Genomic DNA, 20065 nt, shown 5'->3' with positions numbered 1-20065 from the left:
CGTCTCTTTGGCCTTCACAAACTTCACTTTTTTGGTGACATTGGCTGATGAGCTACTCCCACCGGTATATCCCAACTTGGACTTGTCTGAGGCATGTTTTTGAGATGAAATAACATCATCTAGCTTTTTGGAGGAGACCCTATCTATCTTGGCATGAGCTTGCACTACCTCTTGCTCAAGAAATCTCACTTTTGTGTAAGCTTCTGATAGCTCACCATTAAGTGTTTCAATCTCACACTTTTCCTCCTTGTATCGTACCAGCAGACTTTTGTAATCTTCCTCAGCTTTCTTCATCTTCTTCATAGCCATCTTTGCCACCTTTGCATACTCACCCGATTTCTCAAGAATTAAGGCGTAATTCTCTTGAAGACCAGATGTATCTTCATCCTCTTCAGCCTTCAATTCTTCAACAACCTTAATAGACTCCAAATTAGAATGCTCACCAAGCTCCTTCACAAGTGAACCTAAATCATCTGAGGAATCAACTTGTGCAATGGTCATGAATGCGGAGTAATTTCTTTCTCCGTCACATCTATCTTCAGAGTCAGAGTTTGATGAATTAATGTCACTCAAAATAGTAGTATAGACCTTTCCTTTTGACTTCAAATAGTTTGGACATTCCTTTTTGAAGTATCCATGTCCATTACACTCGAAGCAAGTAATTTCTTGAGAAGATTGTGAATCTTTACCATCTTTTCTTCGGAATTCTAACTTCTCCTTCCTAGAACTCTGAAATTTTCCTTTGTCACCAAATTTCCCACTGTTCTTGAGTCTCAAAAACTTTTGGAAGTTCTTTACAAGGTACGCCACATCTTTATCTACTACATCCTCTTCCAAAGTGTCATGAGATACCATTCTCTCATCAATTATTTTAAGAGCAAGAGATTTACTCTTCTTCTGTGTGGGCAATGACAATTCATATGTCTGCAATGAACCAACTAGCTCTTGAACTTTAATGTCGTCAAGATCCTTGCTCTCTTCAATGGCCGTTACTTTGGCACAAAAACTTTCTAGCAGTGACCGAAGGATCTTCCTTATAGCTTTAAAATTCACCGTTTCTTCCCCCAAATTGAATTTGCCGACGACCACCTCGTTCAACTTACTATAAAAAGAGTCAAATGACTCATCCACACTCATCTTTAGCTCCTTAAAGCGAGTGGTCAGTATCTGGAGTTTGCTGTCCTTCACCTTCTTAGTCCCTTCATAAGTTGTCTCTAGATTTTTCCATGCTTCCTTAGCAATGGTGATATGTGAAATCCTGTAAAATTCTTCTGAAGAGACACCACAGAAAATGGCATTCAAAGCTTTGCTATTCGCATTAGCTACTGCAAGAGCTACCTTATCCCAAGTGGATTTGGCAGCCTCTAGTCTAGTCCTACCAACTTCAACTACATCCTACACAGCATCATCAAAAGAAAACAAAAATTCTCTCATTTGGACTTTCCAAAATGCATAATTATTACCATCAAAAAATGGTGGCACAGTAAGAGATTGAGACCTGTCCATCTCAAAATGGGGTTAAGGATCGCACTAAGGTATTTAAACCACAACAAGTGCACCCGCTCTGATACCAATTGAATGTTCAATATGTGTGTAAAACACCCTTGAACGTTTAGACCCCAAATTACAAATTATCAATTTAAGCTTATAATCAAACAATTAATGTGTGAAACATGAACATAAGCCAAACACAGAATTGATAAACAATCTAAACCAATTATAATCACATCCACGGCAGAAAATAAAAGGCAAAGATAAAGGGAAGAGAGATGCAAACACAAGGACAATACGCGATGTGTTATCGAAGAGGAAACTGAAGCCCTCGGCGTAAAACCTTTCCGCCGGCTCCAAGCGGTCAATAATCCACTAGAAAATGTAGTTGGGATACATGAACAGCAATAGACTCTCCAAGCCTAATCTACCCAGGTACCTAAACCCTCCAAGCTTCTTGCTCCAATGAGGTTGCGCTGAACTTTTTTTTTCTCTAGCTTACCGGATTCAGCTATAACCCATAGCATCAACTAATAACCATTGGTTCCTTCCAAACTGCTTCCCTTAGCACCAAAAGACTTTCTTACAGACGTGGGTGTAATGAGAAAATGATTTGGTCAAGAACCTCTCAAGGATGTATCAATGGAGAGGAAGAGAGTAGAAGAATTTAAAGAGTCTCTTAGTGAAGATTGGGGATGAGGCAATCATGTTTTTCTCTAGGCTTTCTCTCTCAAAATTCTCTCTGGAAGCTCTCTACATTTCGTGGGTATAAGGGTCTATATATAGTGATATGTGTTTGGAATACGAAGAGACAGTTTTTCCCAAACAGGGCAAGTTGGCGGCTTGGCCTTGCGATTAGTCTAAGTCGTGAGCTAATGGTCTGGCCAGCCTGAGACTTTTGTCCTGTAGTGCGACAGCTGGCGTGACCCTTCACTTCCCCACATGCTTCTCACATGTGCAGCAGTTGGCGGCTTACAAGTCGCGAGCCCTAGCCGCGAGTCCCCACTTCTTTGCACATTGTTGAGCAATTCTTCACACTCTCTCACACACTATCCTTACATGAATCCCACCTAAATACATGGTTACTAAGTGCTAAATTACAAGCAAATTGGCACGGAATATAGCCAACAAGATGGTTAATAAAATTCAACCTTACAACTTGAAATCTATCCGTGTGGGATTTCCACATTGTGTCCCTGTTAGATGACAATAAGTCCAGCAGCTCTCTTTTTAGTGGAATTGCTATGAAGAATCTGACTAGTGCAATCAGTAAATGGTATAATGGCCACGATTTATTTCCTACACTTTGTTGATGGTTCCGTATAAGGTTCAAATATTAGTGGAATCAGTAAATGGTGTAATGGCCATGATTTATATTTGATTTTTAGGTTTCAAATGAGGTCCTTAATTAGATTAGTTGAATCAGTAAATGGTGTAATAGCCATGAACAAGTAGAATCTTAAATGTTGTAATCACTAATAATCAAGTAGAATCTCAAATGTTAACTGCATGTAGTCAAGAACAAGTTCCACTTAAAAGAATATTTCATCTAGAATTAGCACCTGAAAATAAATGGATTTGCATGACAAATTTACTCGATGGGTTGGCTTCAAGTTTACCAAATTGTAGCTGAACTCTGTAAATGGAATTAAGGTCACAATTTTCTATAAGAATTGTTGGAAAATTGTTTCAAAATCTAACTGCGACTTGTCAAGCTAATTGAGGTTTCTTCTTGAAGAATGAAAAATTGATTTGGACTCTCTCTCTCTCTCTGGATTTAGGATATATTTAATTGGGGTTTCTTCCCTCTTCTTCTTTTTCTTCTCCTTCTTCAAAATATGCCCTTACATATTTTATAGTTTTCCCCTTTTGCCCCACTTGGGAATCGGCATGGCAGCCAGGTGTTTCAATTTTTTTTTTTTTTTTTGGAGCGTGTACCTGTGTGTATGGTAATATTGATTAATAAAACAATAAATAAATAACATAGTTTTTAATTCTTTCATATTTTATTAGCATGGTAAATAGTAGACACATGTATATATTATTAGTGGTTAGGTTTTAATAATCTTCTAAAAGAATTGTTAATAATTATTTTAAAACAAATATTTTTGTTATAAAACAAATTTTATAAGCTTTGAAATATATAGATATATATATATATACATATATATTAATTAATTAATTAATATGCATGTTTCTATTTACTTATAAAAAATTTAAAAACATGAAATTGCTTAACTAGTTAACCTTCCATTCAGCTTTAGCATAATAACCAGGTAAATTGAAACATTGGCCAAATAATAGGTGAGACTTTCATTCTTTATTCAAATTTTGGAGGGAAAAAGTTTAATTAACTAAATAAATAAACTTGACCCGAATTCATTTATTTTGCTAAATATATTTCTGTGCATCCAAACAAGGGAATAACCAAAAAAAAAAAAAAAATCAAGGGGACTTCAACTACCTCGATGGTCAGAGACTGAACTTCATTCTTCCATTGAAGAATTTAGGAAAGAGGACTTGCTTTTGACTTTTGAGTGAGTGAATGTAGTTTGGGGAAAGCGAGGTTTAAGGACCGGACATACACATTGGAGTTTTGAGTTTGAAATAGCTTAACAATGGCTATTAATTTGTCTGTGAGAGAGAGGGAGGTTTTGGAAGAAGGATTTTTCAACCTGCGAAATATTTCACAACATCTTTACCATTATATGTTCGGCTCTTTTTATGGGGTTGCCACTTTATGAGACTTTTCTAGTGAGTATCACACATTTGGGACATTTGGCTTGGGTTTTGTTTTTTGTTTTTCTATATATTTCCAAAAGTAAAGTTAAACTATTAAAGTATTATTTATAAAGATAAAAAAAATACAAATACAAAACTTAAATAGAAAACTGCCCGCAAGTGTCATGTTGCAGAAGAACTAGATTAGAGTGCTGATTAGGCAAGTCGCGATTAGTCAAGTCATGACTAGGATGCGAACTGCATGATTAGGCTACTCTATTTTCTGATCTTTTTTCTGTAAACTATGATTATGTCAACACACACTTTTTGTTTATATTGAAAGTGACAAGCGATAATGATCAATGAACAAAAGCAATGCAACCCCTCTTTCAACATACACAGAATATGTGTGTTGATATAATTTTATTTGTGGTAGAAAGTAATTTAGCCCCGTAATCTTTGTGAAAGCTACATTATGGGTCAAATCTCAACCTTAGGTGACTTCCTCTACCCGTGAATGTCAAGTTGTAGAGGAACTAGATTAAAGTTCTGACTAGGCAAGTTGCGACCATTTTTTTATATGTACTTTCAAGTTTGGACAAAGTTTAATTTTAAAGGAACTTGTAGCCTTAGATTACAACCAAATTTGTAACCAAACTTTGTCCTTCATATTTTAAATATTGATATAAAACTTGTAAAGGAGAACATTTTTTGTAATTATTTCTAAATGCTTGATTTTATTACTTTTGCTCGCTATATTCATTTGTTTAATATTTAATCACCTCCAGTTTGGAATGTAGTATTGGGCAAAGGCAACCACTTCAACAATGGAATATATGATTGCAAAGCAATACCCAAACGCAGATATTACACTGTCACCATAGGAAATTGTAGACTCACTACTAGCCAACCAAATCCTTTAAAACTCTACTCAAACACTAATAGTTTGGGATGGAGGCTATGGGATGCCCATACTTGACGTATTTGAGTGGATGATGAAATATGGAGTAACAACGGAAGCTACTTACAAATACAAGGGTTTATGCAATTCTATATTCCACGAAAAGTTGTCAGTCTTTTTTCTTCTTCTTTTTTACATTGTTGAAAGCAATGAGACATTATTGTAGGGAATAAATGTTTAATGAACATATGTAAGTAACAAAATTAGAAAATATTTAAAGTAGAAAAATGAGATTTGATGATATAATGCATTAATGCTAATCTTTCAGGTGATGAAAATGGCATATCTCCAAGACTTCATAATGACAAATGCAAAGAATGAGGAAGTAATGATAACAACGTTAGTTAATGGAGTTTGCTTGTGTGCAACAATTCAAGCATTTCCAAACCTCTCCAAATACAAATAGGCAGAAAATGCAATCTATAAAGGTACTATCGAAGATTAAGTACTACTTGGAAAATTTTGGAATCCTACACATAAAGTACAAGCGTCAATTGGATTGAATATGCAGTTATAATTACTAGCTGTGGAATAACACCATTGATAAAGGAAAAATTTTGGTGGTTTGAAGACGGCTGGGTGAAGAATGGGTAGACAATGGTTTTGGTAAATTACACTCGATGTTTGATACATTCCACCTAGAAACTGGTCAAAAACACCTCAACCTAGTCATTGTTGTAAGACTAGCTAGTCTTGATGATGAAAAAATAGACGTCATTTCTACTATCACTACAAAAAATGCGGGCTATAGCTGTGTTTTTTTTAGCCGCGTTTACAAAAAACGTGGCTATAGCTAGCCTATAGCCACGTTTCTTAGAGACGCGGCTAAAGCCTCTGGCTATAGCTACGTTTCTTAAATGCAGCTATAGGCCCAGTAGAATAAAAAAAATTTCGGGTGACCTATAGCTGCGTTTTTTAAAAATGCAGCTATAGCTAACCTTTAGCCGCATTTTTAAACGCAGCTACAAGTTAGCTATAGCCGCGTTTTTGAAAAACGCGGCTATAGCTCCAACAGAATAATTCAAAAACGCGGCTATAGCTCCAACAGAATAATTTTTTGAAGGAAGTCTAGTCGAATAAATATTTTTTAATGGTGACCTATAGCTGCATTTTTGAAAACGCGACTACAGCTGACCTTTAGCTGCGTTTTTAAACGCAGCTACAAGTTAGCTATAGCGGCGTTTTTGAAAAAACGCGCTATAGCTCCAGCTTATAAGTAATAACGGGGGCCTATAGTGGCGTTTTACAGCCGCGTTTTTAAAAGCCGCAATATGTAACAAAAAAAAAAAATTCCTTCAGCTTCCCACGTGCCTCCCCCTTTCCACCTACATCTCACCTACCCCAATTTCTTTTCTTCTTATCTCTTTCTTCTTATTCTTCCCTCACTCTTCTTCTACCATAACTCTTCTTTTTTTTCTTTTTTTTTTTTTTTTTTTTTTTTTTTTTTTTTTTTTCTTCACATTTGGGTAACCTTTTTTTTTTTTTTTTTCACATCTAGGTAACTTTTTTTTTTCTTTTTCTGCCTTCTTCTTATCTGGTAACTCTTTTTTTTTTTTCTTTGTTTCTTTGGAGCTGCTGCTTTCTTTTTTTTTTTTTTTTTTTTTTTTTTTCTTTCTTTCTTTTTCTTCATCTTGCACACTGATTTGTCAATAAATTAGTTTTTTTTTTTTTTTTTTTTTTTTTTTTTTTTTTTTTTTTTTTTTTTAGTTTTTTTTNACACTGTTTTGTCAATAGATGTAGTTTTTTTTTTTTTTTTTTTAGTTTATGTTTAGTTAGTAAGAAAATGGAGGAGATGCTGAAAATTTTGAATGAAGTGGATATTCTAGCAATATTTGATTTTGAATTTTTTGGATCTGTGCTTGAATTTGTGCTACTGTGTTGCTGATATTGTGATTATGTTTAAATGGGAATGTGTTCTTATATTTTGGAGCACATTGTGTATGATTTTGAATTTTCTGGGTGTGTTTGTATTGTGAGTATGTTGTGTTTGATTTTCAATTTTTTGGGTTTCTGTTTGATTTTGAATTTTATAGGTGTTTTTGTATTGTGAGTATGTTGTATTTGATTTTGAATTTTTTCAGTTTGTGTTTGATTTTGAATTTTTTGGATTTACATTTAATTTTGAATTTTAATTATTTGAATTTCAAATTTTGAATTTTTTTATTTGAATTTCGAATTTTGAATTCTCTGGAAAAAAAACCCAAAAATATTTTTTTTTTTGTTTTCTGGGAAAAAAAACCCAAAATATATTTTTTTTTGTTATTTAAAAAACCTATAGTCACGTTTTAAAAAACGCGGCTATAGGTCCGAACCCGTTGCCGCGGTTATAAACGTAGCTGCAAGCTGGGATATAGCCGCGTTTTTAAAAAACGCGGCTATAGGTATAACCTATAGCCGCATTTTTGAAAAACGCGGCTATAGGTCTATTGCTGCGGTGTTTACGCCGTTGTTGCAAACGCGGCTACAGGAAACACGGCTCTATCCTTTAGCCGCGATTTTGGGGTCTATAGCCGCGTTTTTGAAACGCGGCTATAGACCCTTTTTTTGTAGTGTATGTTCTATACTGATTAGATATAGCCTAGACTAAGGCCTATACTTATTAGGCAATAATTTTCTCAAACCCATTTTTTTTATATGTACTTTCATTTTTGGACAAATTTTAATTTTTAAAGGAACTTTGTTGCCTCAAAATCAAGTTTCTAGCCAAACTTTGTCATTCATGTTTTAAATATTGACATTTCTTTTAGCATTTTCAATGTCAATACTAAGTCATCAATGATATATGAATACGTGTGAAATAGTGGATATACAATTTGTGAATGAGAATATTTATCGTAATTATTATTAAATGCATTATTTTATTACTTTTCCTCTCCATCTTCATTTGTTTAATACTTATTCATCTCCTGTTAGGATGTAGTATTTGAGGATTACTTTTTAAAAAAATTTGACTCAAAAGTGTAAACTTCAAAGTTGTTGAATTGCATGTGAAATCATTTTGAATTTTTAGTATGAGTTTTATTACTCATATTATTAGTATTATTATTAAAGAAATTAGAATTTATCTCTTATTAAGAATCATGGTAAGTGTTTTTTTAATAATATTGATTGAGATACAAATAGTAGTTTTCCTCTCTAAGGTTTGATATTTTAGGATCATGAAAACTTCAATTTGAGAGACGGACCTTAGGGTAGGAAGTGTCTTTCACAGCAGGGTTCAAAATCAGCACTCATTTTACATACGTTGGGCAATGACAATCATTTCAACAATGGAGTATATGATTGCAAAGCAATACACTAAAGTGGATACTATACTATCACCACCTGTAATTTTAGACTCAATTTTTGGCCAACCAATTCCTAAAAAAGTCAACTCCAACACTAATAGGGATGCACATACTTAACACATTTGAGTGGATGATGAAATTTGTAGTAGAAAAAGAAGATGTTTACAAATACCCCTATATGTCACGAAAAGTTGTAAGATTTTTTTTTTTTTTTGGAAAACAAAGAGAAATTATAGTAGGGAATAAAATTCTAATGAACATTTGTAAGTAACAATATTAGAAAACATTTAAAGTAAAAAAATTAGATTTGATGATATAATGTATTAATACAAACCTTTTAGGAGTTGAAAGTGTCACATCTCCAAGACTTCACAATGGTAAATGCAGAGAATGAGGAACTAATGATGACGATGTTATTTAATGGACTTTGCTTATGACCAACAATTCAAGCATTTCCAAACTCCTCCAAATATAAATATGTAGAAAATGCTATCTACGAAGGTACTATCAAAGTCTAGACAACACATGCAATTGTAATTACTGCTTGCAGAATAACATCATTGACAGGGGAAAAACATTTGGTGGTTTAAAAATAGCTAGGTGAAGAATGCGTAGACAATAGTTTCGGTAAATTACACAGGGGGTTTGATACATTTCACCTAGAAACTGGTAAAAACACCTTAACCTAGTCATTAATGTAGGACTAGCTGGTCTTGATATTGAAAAAATAGGCATCATTTCTACTATGGCCACACCTAATAAGTATTGGCCTAGACTAAGGCCTATGCTTATTAGGAAATGATTCTCTAATGAACATTTGTAAGTAACAATATTAGAAAACATTTAAAGTAAAATATGAGATTTGATGATATAATGTATTAATGCAAATCTTTCAGGGGATGAAAGTGTCATATCTCCAAGACTTCACAATGGTAAATGTAGAGAATGAGGAACTAATGATGATGATGTTAGTTAATGGAGTTTTCTTGTGTGCAACAATTCAAGAGTTTCCAAACTTCTCCAAATATAAATATTGTTAGGTTCTAAGGTCTTAGGATTTTATGTATTTAGAACTCTAATTTGTAATGTTGGCAAACCATGATCAAAACATTGTATTTAGTCTTATTTAGACTTGCTCAAAATTGGTTTAATATTGTAAAGTTTATAAGTTGTCCTCTAAAGTTATACTAGGAAATCCTTTTTTGGCTTTACTTTACCCCTTTTTCACGACAGATAATGGAATAAGTACTAATATTTTGGAAACAGAAGTATTCTTTAAATTCCTCCTACCACCAATTCCCAAGGATATATACTTATTGAAAGAAATTTCCCTCTCAAAGGACATAAGTATTAGTAAAATTGAATCAACAATAGATGATGAGATTCCTACAAGTTCAATGATAGATGATACTATCCTACCCAGTAGTAGTAGTACCTAAATAAATAGACATATATATATATATATAAAAACTTTCAAGGTTTTATGATGAATTTTCCTCCCTTTGTTGACTTATCCTCCTTCCTCCTTCCTCTTTTGTATCTAGCTTCCTACGTAACATCCCTTGCCTTTGTCATGATACTTCCTAGTCCTATAAAATCATGACTTTTTTGTTCCTTCTCAAACACTACTTCCCCTGTAAATATTAATGCTTACAGAATAGTCTTAATTAGGTTTTAATTAGTTAATTTTAAAATTAACGGTCAATTGCCTGGCAAGCAAGATAGCCATTCTAAGGCTAAACTCTATGACCATATTTTGCCCAAGCAAAAATCTTTAAATAAGATTTCAGTCAAAGCATGAAGGCGTCTCAATAGAGACAATATCCCTTCAAAATTCAAGTGGTGATCAGAAAGACTTCTCAGACACATTAGCAGAATAGCTATGACTATGGTAGTATCAAGACAAAATAATAGACAACTACAGAATGCACAGACAATATCAATCCACATGTAAAAAGGATTTTCAAATCTAGACCGGTTCAGGACAGTTCAAGAGACAAGAGACAGACAGATGGCACTACTATTTACAGATAGTCGACACTATTATTAGCATGCGAGAGCAAGACAGATTTTACAAGATTCTACAAGATTCTACCAACAGAATAACTTGGGTTTTCAGACAAAAATATCAGACAAAAATGACAGATCAGTATTCATGAGCATGCCTCCTAACAGATAGACAAATTTTACTATTCATCAACATGCGCAAAAGTAGTTCAGAAAAAGATAAGACAAGATATTTTAAGTTACTGTTCAAGATTCTACCGACAGATTAACTTGAGTTCACTTTACTTAACTCAGGTTACTTTTAGAGACTTACCATGGTTCACTTCATCTATAAAAGGACAGACTCCGAAGACAGAAGACAGGTCCAGTTCTAAGGTATTTCCAAGTCCAAAATCTCCAGAGAAAGTTTTATAGCCTTTGTAATAGCCTTTTCTTTCAGAAAGACTTTTGTAACTTCCCTTTTGTAATCTTGTAACCTTTCTCCTTAGACAGTTTACTTTGTAATCTTGTAACTCTTCAGACAGTGTTTTATTTTCAAGCTTGTTTCAAAGACAATTTGTTTTCAAGTTTAATCAAAGACAGAAGTATTTTTAAGTAAGAAGTATTTTCAAGTAAGATTTTATCAGTTTCAGTTTTCATATTCCATACTTTGTTTTAACTTATTTTTGAATATATCTGTTTTGCTATTTTCTTCTTTATCATCTATTTTATCATTGTTTATACTTCTATATTACTGCTTTGCTCTCTCCTGGGTAGTTAATGGTACCATTATTACATATGTATACCTTAGTTAGTTTATTACTTATTTTAAGTCTATCACCATTAGCCTGAGTTAATCTGTCAGTTGTTGATTCATAATACTTAGAGGGTATTAATCCTTCTTGTATACAATTCATATATGCAGGGGAGCTCATCTTCCCTGTAGGAATTCACGGGTTAAGAAATCAGGAATAAAATTAGATTCTCCTTTAATATATATATATATATATATATAACCAAAACTTCTAAAACTCTCACAATTTTCCACGTTAACACAATATTTATAAAATAAAAAGTAAATCATTATCATTTTTTAAATAAAATTATTTTTGTTTAGTCCAAACTTAATAAGGAGTGAAACTCTATCTTTCTAACAAGTCTGACTTAAACTCAAACTCATCATTATCATCTATATATATATATATATACACCGATACATCTGCTACCCAAACTCCAATAGAATTGTGATAGGATGAGCAAGCTAGAAGTTTTCCATCATTAATGCATTGGTCACCAAGTGTTGACCATCCCATATCAACAGCATCATGACAAATTAACGTTTCCCCTCCTATGAGTAAACCTATGATTTCCAAGAATGGATGTGATGTTTAGGTACCATCTTCAACATATGTGGATGTTTGTTTATATTGTTTTAATGAATTTTATCTTTTATGTCAAATTTTTTATTTGCTTTCATATGTGCCTAAGATATTCTTTCTATCTTATTCTTTTGTTATGTTTAGAATTGATTTTCTTTTGAATTAATCTCCATATTTATATTGACATTGTTTTCATGGGTTTGATTTTTGGGTTGAAATGTCTACTAATTATTTTATAATGTATATGGCAGATAAAACATCTTTATTTTTTGGAGAAAAATAAAAAATACAACCTATGTCTTCTAGCTCAGGGAACGATAAATTTTTATTTGGTATGTTATATATAAATTTGTTGAATTTGAAGGGTTTTATTTGGTTTTGAAGTAGAATTTGGGGATTTTATAAATTTAGAAAGTTTAAGTCTTGGGGTTTTTGGTATTTGCGTCTCAGTAGGTTGATCTTAATTCTTCACCTTAAATGCTTTTTGTTTGGGTTCATGTGATTTTTTTGTTTTCTTAATTAAAGCTATGATTTTTGGTTGATCAATTATTTGTTTGGATTCAACATAAAAGATAATGGAATTAGGTGTTATAATTTTAAATTGTTCCATGTTTTGAATTGTCTATATTGTTATTACTACGACTAAGTAGGATTGAGAAAAGCATAGAAGTTAAATCTTTCTTCATTTTAAAAAAAAATCCTAACTAGCAAAATGTCTATAATATGCATATTATTAACCCAATTTTCAATTTCTAAATTTCTTAGATTTTATTATAAATAATTTTTTCATGCATAAACAACACTCAACCATTGCCACGTCAAAGTTGTGGCAAAAAAGTTGTAAAATAATATGGTCCTAAAACTACTCTTATGACTATGATGAGATAAATTTAAATTCTTTACTCATTGTTGGATTTTTTTTTTCATAGTCAATAGCTTTCCCGTGCATTGCACGGATTAGCGACTAGTATATATGTAAAAAATCGAAGCCTCTGCTGGCACCCCAATTTTCCATGTCAACACAACACAATATTTAAAAAATAAAAAGCACTATTTTTCTCTCCAAAACAAAACTCGATACTTATCTTTCTTTTTTTTCTTTTTTCTTTTTTTGGATAAAACCCGATACTTATCTTTAAAAATAAACAAAACCGATAGACACAAACACAAACTCAGCATGCAGGTTTACTCATCACAATTTTACACATCAACATTATCAATAATTAATTGTGATTTAAAAATAAAAACAGACATGGTGAGGAAGGTAAGGGTTTGAACGAAGCACCAAAAAGAAAGTAATTAGAAATAGAACAATTAGGTGAGCTTTATTTATCTACGTGGTTGAGTGCAATGGGGTTTATGTTTAATCATAGCGTTCAGAGCCCATGTGTAGCTATTTGGTTATGGATTGCTTTGGTACTCTACTACGGAATGGTAGAGGAGTAGTCTCGAATTCCAAATATTTGATTGGACTTGGAAGTTATGACATCACAGGACCAGCTGTTGAAGTTAATATGATGGGATACACTAATACAAACAAATCGCATCTGGGGTTCACTTCAAGCTCCAAGCACACACATTTATCGTTGCACAGTTGCAAGGGAATCATGTAGTATTTGTAAATCTAGGTGCTTGCATGGCTTCACAGCTTGCGACAGTGAAAGTGATTGAGTTAAATTACACAAGGTTTGGAAAACCACATGGTGAGATTTGAAGATTTAGGGGTGGTGTTTACAATTTGGTTTTGATGAGAGAGAGAGAGAGAGAGGTGAAAAGTCGTTTTTTTTTTCTTTTTCTTTTTAGAGGTCAACTGTTTAGAATTTTATTAGGATTCTTTAGGTGCTTGTACTTTATTAGTTTATTTTCTGCAACAATTTGAGACAAAATCTCATACAAGTTTTTCACTATTTGCAAGCAAAGCCACAAAGCAAGAAAATTTGCAAGCCATCACCCACTTTCAAGCAACATCCCCCCACCATAATATCATCGGCACCACATCTGTAAAGGTATTTTCTTTTGTACACAAACTTTTGCATTAATTATGATTTAGGTTTGGTTATTAAAATTTATAATTGGTTTGAGAGAGTTAGAAAGGCTTTGTATTTCATCGTAGAGAAGTAAATCATGAGTGGGAGTTGAAATTGGGTGTTTGTTAGTTTTGAACTATATTCTTTTTCATAGGTTGGAGGCATGTGTTATCTCCTCCCTCAAACTATCTGAAGAGAACCAAGTTTAAAGCTAAAATAAGAGTTTAAATTTCATGTTTTTGATGAATTTGGGGGATACCCAAATTTATTTTTATTTTTTTTGGATGACCAAGCTTGTGATTTTTTAGGCACTTTTCTAGGTTTTGCATGTTGGATTATATTCTCATAATTTTAATAGAGCATCTGTTTGGGTATTGAGGAATAAAAAACAATGCAGAAAAAGTGATTAGAAGCACAATCAGTTGTGAACGGTTTTTTTACTTTTTTTAGATATGTTGGTGAATTGTGATTTTTGCTTTGTTCATTTGCAAATTGAGAATTACTTTATAGATTTTGGTAGATATTTTTTCTAGGGAGAGATTTAACAAAGCAATGAATTATAGCTTTGCTATTGTTTTTCTTTTCTTTTGTAATAAACGTTTTCTTTATGTTCTTTCTACTAAGATATGTCTATGGTTTTCTATTTGGCTTTCATTGCTTTTCTTTTCTGCAGATTATTCAATCCAAGAAATTTTGGGAACATACTGGACACCACAATTCATATGGGAAGAACACTTTAATAACTTCTTCATTCATAGCAGGTACTTGTAGTTCTTTGTTTGGCCCATTTTACCATATAATAAAATTTGGAATTGTTTTGGTTCCACTATTACTGTTTTGGGATAATACATAAACTTTGATTTTTATTTGATGCATGAATATTGATATAGGGAAAAAAATAATAATAACAGAGGAGATTATTGGCCCAATGAATGAGGAAGAACAGGGCAAAGGAGAGCTGAGGCATTGCAAAGCCAGTTTATGGATAAGCATCTTACTTTGATTGGTAATCATAATCTTTATTTTTCATGAAGTTTCATTGATATTTTAAACTATATTTGTTTCTTTTTTATCTATCTATGGTGTTTGTAACCTGTTTCAATGATTGGACCAATACCATTGTTTCATGATGACATTGTTGATGTTGTTAGTATGTTGTTTTAGTTTATATTTTTGGGTGTTAAGAATAACAACTTGAATTTTGAGGTGAAGACTGTGTGCTTTTTTATTAAAATAATTACTCTATTTTTTCCCTTAAAATTTAGATTGAGATGGTAGTAGATTCAAAACATGTATAATTTCTTCATTATCATTTTTTCCTGTAAAGTATGATTTTTCTTTCATCATCACCATTATCAATTCATCAACAACTTTAACACCTCGCCAAAATGTGTTGTTTCAAGGTAACCCCCAAGTGGGCCAAATTGCATCCTATTGTCTTAAGCTCACTATCCCATTCTTCAATTTGAATAGTTTTCTTGGAATGCGTTGTGCCAATTCTGGGAATTTATTCAGGTAGGTAGTCTTCTTCTCTATTTCTAATCTACCTATAAATTTCTATCTTTATATTCTTTTGTGCAATTTCTATCTATATTCAACCAATGAATTTCTATCTTTATATTCTTTTGTGCAATTTTTGTAGTGAATTAGTACTAAAGATTCATAATGATATCACTTAGCTACCGATTATTGATTACTGATTATCTCAAAAGTTTAAGCTATTACGAAATTGTGAATTTAATCACTTAACTATAATTCTAACGTTCTTATAAGAGAAAAATGTTAATGGGAATGTGCAATGGGAATTGGAATTGTGCATGTTGATCTATAGAACAAATGGGGTTTGATGGATGGCTTAGTGTCATATTTCCATGTTTTGGTCTTTTGTAGGAAGGTTGAATAATATTAGACATAGCTTGATTTTGGATATAATATATGTTTAGTAACACCCCTCCATTTGTTGCTTTGTTAATCCAATCTGATGTATTGTAGAGCTTAGTCATTTTGGTTCTGCTTCTACAAATCCTTTTATGTTTGCAACTCTCTATTTGGTTTAATGAAATTCAAGTCCACTTTCAAAAAAAAAAGAAAAGAGTTTCACTGGTATTTCAATAATGGCATCCAAAATGCCAATAAAAAAAATTCAATTACTCTGATGTAGGAATGTTGGATCAAAGAAATAGATAGATCTTAGGGTTGATAAAAAGAATAATTGTATATTTTTTTGGTTAAAATATTAGCAGATTATGGGAGTTGCCTAATGATTTAAGTTAATGTCATGTTAGCAAATCAAACTTCCATAGTAACATTTTAGGTAGTACTTGGTAATAATTTAGTAACTATGTCTTGTTCGCTCATTAGTTAATCTCACATATGACATGTTATGTTATGTTATATAATGATGTTATTAAAAATGTGTATTTATTGACTTTGATTTAATAATTTAATATGTTATAACAATGTGTTACGAAGATTTAGGAACATATATTTTGCAATGTATATGCAAATTTATGTATAAAATAACTTTAAAAATAATCTCGAAACAGTATAATGGAATAGAATAAACCAATATTGTCCTATGGATAAATCGAAATGGTCACTAGAACAAAATCCGCAACTTTAATTTTTGTTTTTATCAATTATCATTAATGACTAAATAACCATCATTTGCCTACCATGGCATGTAAGATTGTAATTAAACATTTTTGCCTAACATACAAATAATGAACCATATTTACTTATCATTCTTATAACCATGGTTTTAAAAACCGATATGGTGAAAGAACTGGAAAATGAGCTAATTGCTAGTTTTATGGTCGAATTGGGCCCTTGGGGTCTGACCGATGGTCGAACTGGTGACGTCATAAATAATCTAATTATTATTTATTTAAATTATATAAATAATTAATAATTTTTTAATATACTAAAACTAACAAACCAATATACCCAATTTTTTTTTTTGTTTTCTAGGAAAAAAAAAACCGAAAATATATTTTTTTTTTTTGTTTTCTGGAAAAAAAAAAACCCAAAATATATATTTTTTTTGTTATTTAAAAAACCTATAGTCACGTTTTAAAAAACGCGGCTATAGGTCCGAACCCGTTGCCGAGGTTATAAACGTAGCTGCAAGCTGGGATATAGCCGCGTTTTTAAAAAACGCGGCTATAGGTCAGAATCCTATAGCCGCATGGTTGAAAAACGCGGCTATAGGTCTATTGCTGCGGTGTTTACGCCGTGGTTGCAAACGCGGCTACAAGAAACACAGCTCTATCCTTTAGCCGCGATTTTGGGGTCTATAGCCGCATTTTTGAAACGCGGCTATAGACCCTTTTTTTGTAGTGTATGTTCTATACTGATTAGATATAGCCTAGACTAAGGCCTATACTTATTAGGCAATAATTTTCTCAAACCCATTTTTTTTATATGTACTTTCATTTTTGGACAAATTTTAATTTTTAAAGGAACTTTGTTGCCTCAAAATCAAGTTTCTAGCCAAACTTTGTCATTCATGTTTTAAATATTGACATTTCTTTTAGCATTTTCAATGTCAATACTAAGTCATCAATGATATATGAATACGTGTGAAATAGTGGATATACAATTTGTGAATGAGAATATTTATCGTAATTATTATTAAATGCATTATTTTATTACTTTTCCTCTCCATCTTCATTTGTTTAATACTTATTCATCTCCTGTTAGGATGTAGTATTTGAGGATTACTTTTTAAAAAAATTTGACTCAAAAGTGTAAACTTCAAAGTTGTTGAATTGCATGTGAAATCATTTTGAATTTTTAGTATGAGTTTTATTACTCATATTATTAGTATTATTATTAAAGAAATTAGAATTTATCTCTTATTAAGAATCATGGTAAGTGTTTTTTTAATAATATTGATTGAGATACAAATAGTAGTTTTCCTCTCTAAGGTTTGATATTTTAGGATCATGAAAACTTCAATTTAAGAGACGGACCTTAGGGTAGGAAGTGTCTTTCACAGCAGGGTTCAAAATCAGCACTCATTTTACATACGTTGGGCAATGACAATCATTTCAACAATGGAGTATATAATTGCAAAGCAATACACTAAAGTGGATACTATACTATCACCACCTGTAATTTTAGACTCAATTTTTGGCCAACCAATTCCTAAAAAAGTCAACTCCAACACTAATAGGGATGCACATACTTAACACATTTGAGTGGATGATGAAATTTGTAGTAGAAAAAGAAGATGTTTACAAATACCCCTATATGTCACGAAAAGTTGTAAGATTTTTTTTTTTTTTTTTTTTTTGAAAACAAAGAGAAATTATAGTAGGGAATAAAATTCTAATGAACATTTGTAAGTAACAATATTCGAAAACATTTAAAGTAAAAAAATGAGATTTGATGATATAATGTATTAATACAAACCTTTTAGGAGTTGAAAGTGTCACATCTCCAAGACTTCACAATGGTAAATGCAGAGAATGAGGAACTAATGATGACGATGTTATTTAATGGACTTTGCTTATGAGCAACAATTCAAGCATTTCCAAACTCCTCCAAATATAAATATGTAGAAAATGCTATCTACGAAGGTACTATCAAAGTCTAGACAACACATGCAATTGTAATTACTGCTTGCAGAATAACGTCATTGACAGGGGAAAAAAATTTGGTGGTTTAAAAATAGCTAGGTGAAGAATGCGTAGACAATAGTTTCGGTAAATTACACAGGGGGTTTGATACATTTCACCTAGAAACTGGTTAAAAACACCTTAACCTAGTCATTAATGTAGGACTAGCTGTTCTTGATATTGAAAAAATAGGCATCATCTCTACTATGGCCAATACTTATTAGGTATGGCCTAGACTAAGGCCTATACTTATTAGGAAATGATTCTCTAATGAACATTTGTAAGTAACAATATTAGAAAACATTTAAAGTAAAATATGAGATTTGATGATATAATGTATTAATGCAAATCTTTCAGGGGATGAAAGTGTCATATCTCCAAGACTTCACAATGGTAAATGTAGAGAATGAGGAACTAATGATGATGATGTTAGTTAATGGAGTTTTCTTGTGTGCAACAATTCAAGAGTTTCCAAACTTCTCCAAATATAAATATGTCAAAAATGCAATCTATGAAGGTACCATCGAAGTTTAAGTGCTACTTGGCAAAAGTTGGAATCCTACACATAGGGTACGAACATCAATTGGACTGCACCATGCAGTTGTAATTACTCACTGCAGAATAACATCTTTAACAAGGGAAAAATTTTGTTGGTTTAGAAACAATTGGGTGAAGAATGCACAAACAATAGTTTCGGTAAATTACACAGCGAGTTTGTTACATTTCACCAAGAAACTAGTCAAAAACACCTTAACCAGGGGCGTAGCTAGGAATTTTTTTATAGGGGGGCCGATTCGAACCATGAAGGTTGAAATCGATGACGATGAGTATCATTGTTGTATGTATAGTCTATATTTTTAGGTTGATATGGACCTTCTTTGAGATAAGCTCATCGGATTTCATCTTCTTTGTTGATAGGAAATTGACATATTTGTTTACGTGATCCTGGATCACGACCTATCTCTTCAAATTGAATTCTTGAACATTTGGAGGGGTCAGGGTGTTAATCAAGCCTTGAAGTATCAACATTTGTTTCTACAGCCACAGGTGTCCTAATTTCTGAATTGTTAACATATTTTTTCTTAAAAAAGTTATCAATTGTTTTTCGTTTGCTCATAATTCTTTTAGCTTTAAGAATATGACTCAAAAATTAACATGAAAAGAAGTTTAAAAAATAAAATTTTAATTAGAAATTTTTACTTAGTTATATGGATGTTATTCATACTCAAGAAAAAAAAAATTCCACTATAATTTAAGCATACAACCCATTTTTAATACGACTTTAATTAATAATAACCCCTCAAACAAAAACAAAAATTAAACACACTAGTATTGGTACACAACATAAACCAAACAATTTAACAACACCCACAGCCACATCCACAGCCACATGATATCTAACTAATCAAAAATAGGTAATAAATCAAAACAATTTTACCTTAGAAACTTTGTCTTCATAAAGTGCAAAGATGGGTCACCCGTGTGGCAATGCCTACTGCCTCTGCCTGACTGCCCCCAACTTTAGATCTTCACTTCAAGACTCATCATAAACAATCCCCCCATGCCTTCAATCACGTAGTTCTCTAAAAAT

At 32.2% G+C, this 20065-nt stretch overlaps 1 long non-coding RNA gene across 1 annotated transcript; it reads left to right on the top strand.

The window, feature by feature from the left end:
• The first annotated feature begins 13694 nt into the window (after window positions 1–13694).
• On the top strand, window positions 13695–15445 carry LOC136063016 (uncharacterized). Its single transcript, XR_010624725.1, has 4 exons — window positions 13695–13831; window positions 14526–14613; window positions 14743–14858; window positions 15256–15445. It is a non-coding gene; the product is annotated as an uncharacterized LOC136063016 (long non-coding RNA).
• The last annotated feature ends 4620 nt before the right edge of the window (window positions 15446–20065 follow it).

Source organism: Quercus suber, unplaced genomic scaffold, assembly GCF_002906115.3.
Source record: "Quercus suber isolate HL8 unplaced genomic scaffold, Cork oak 2.0 scaffold_476, whole genome shotgun sequence".
Lineage (NCBI taxonomy): Eukaryota > Viridiplantae > Streptophyta > Magnoliopsida > Fagales > Fagaceae > Quercus > Quercus suber.
This window is presented reverse-complemented; position numbering and strand designations above follow the sequence as displayed.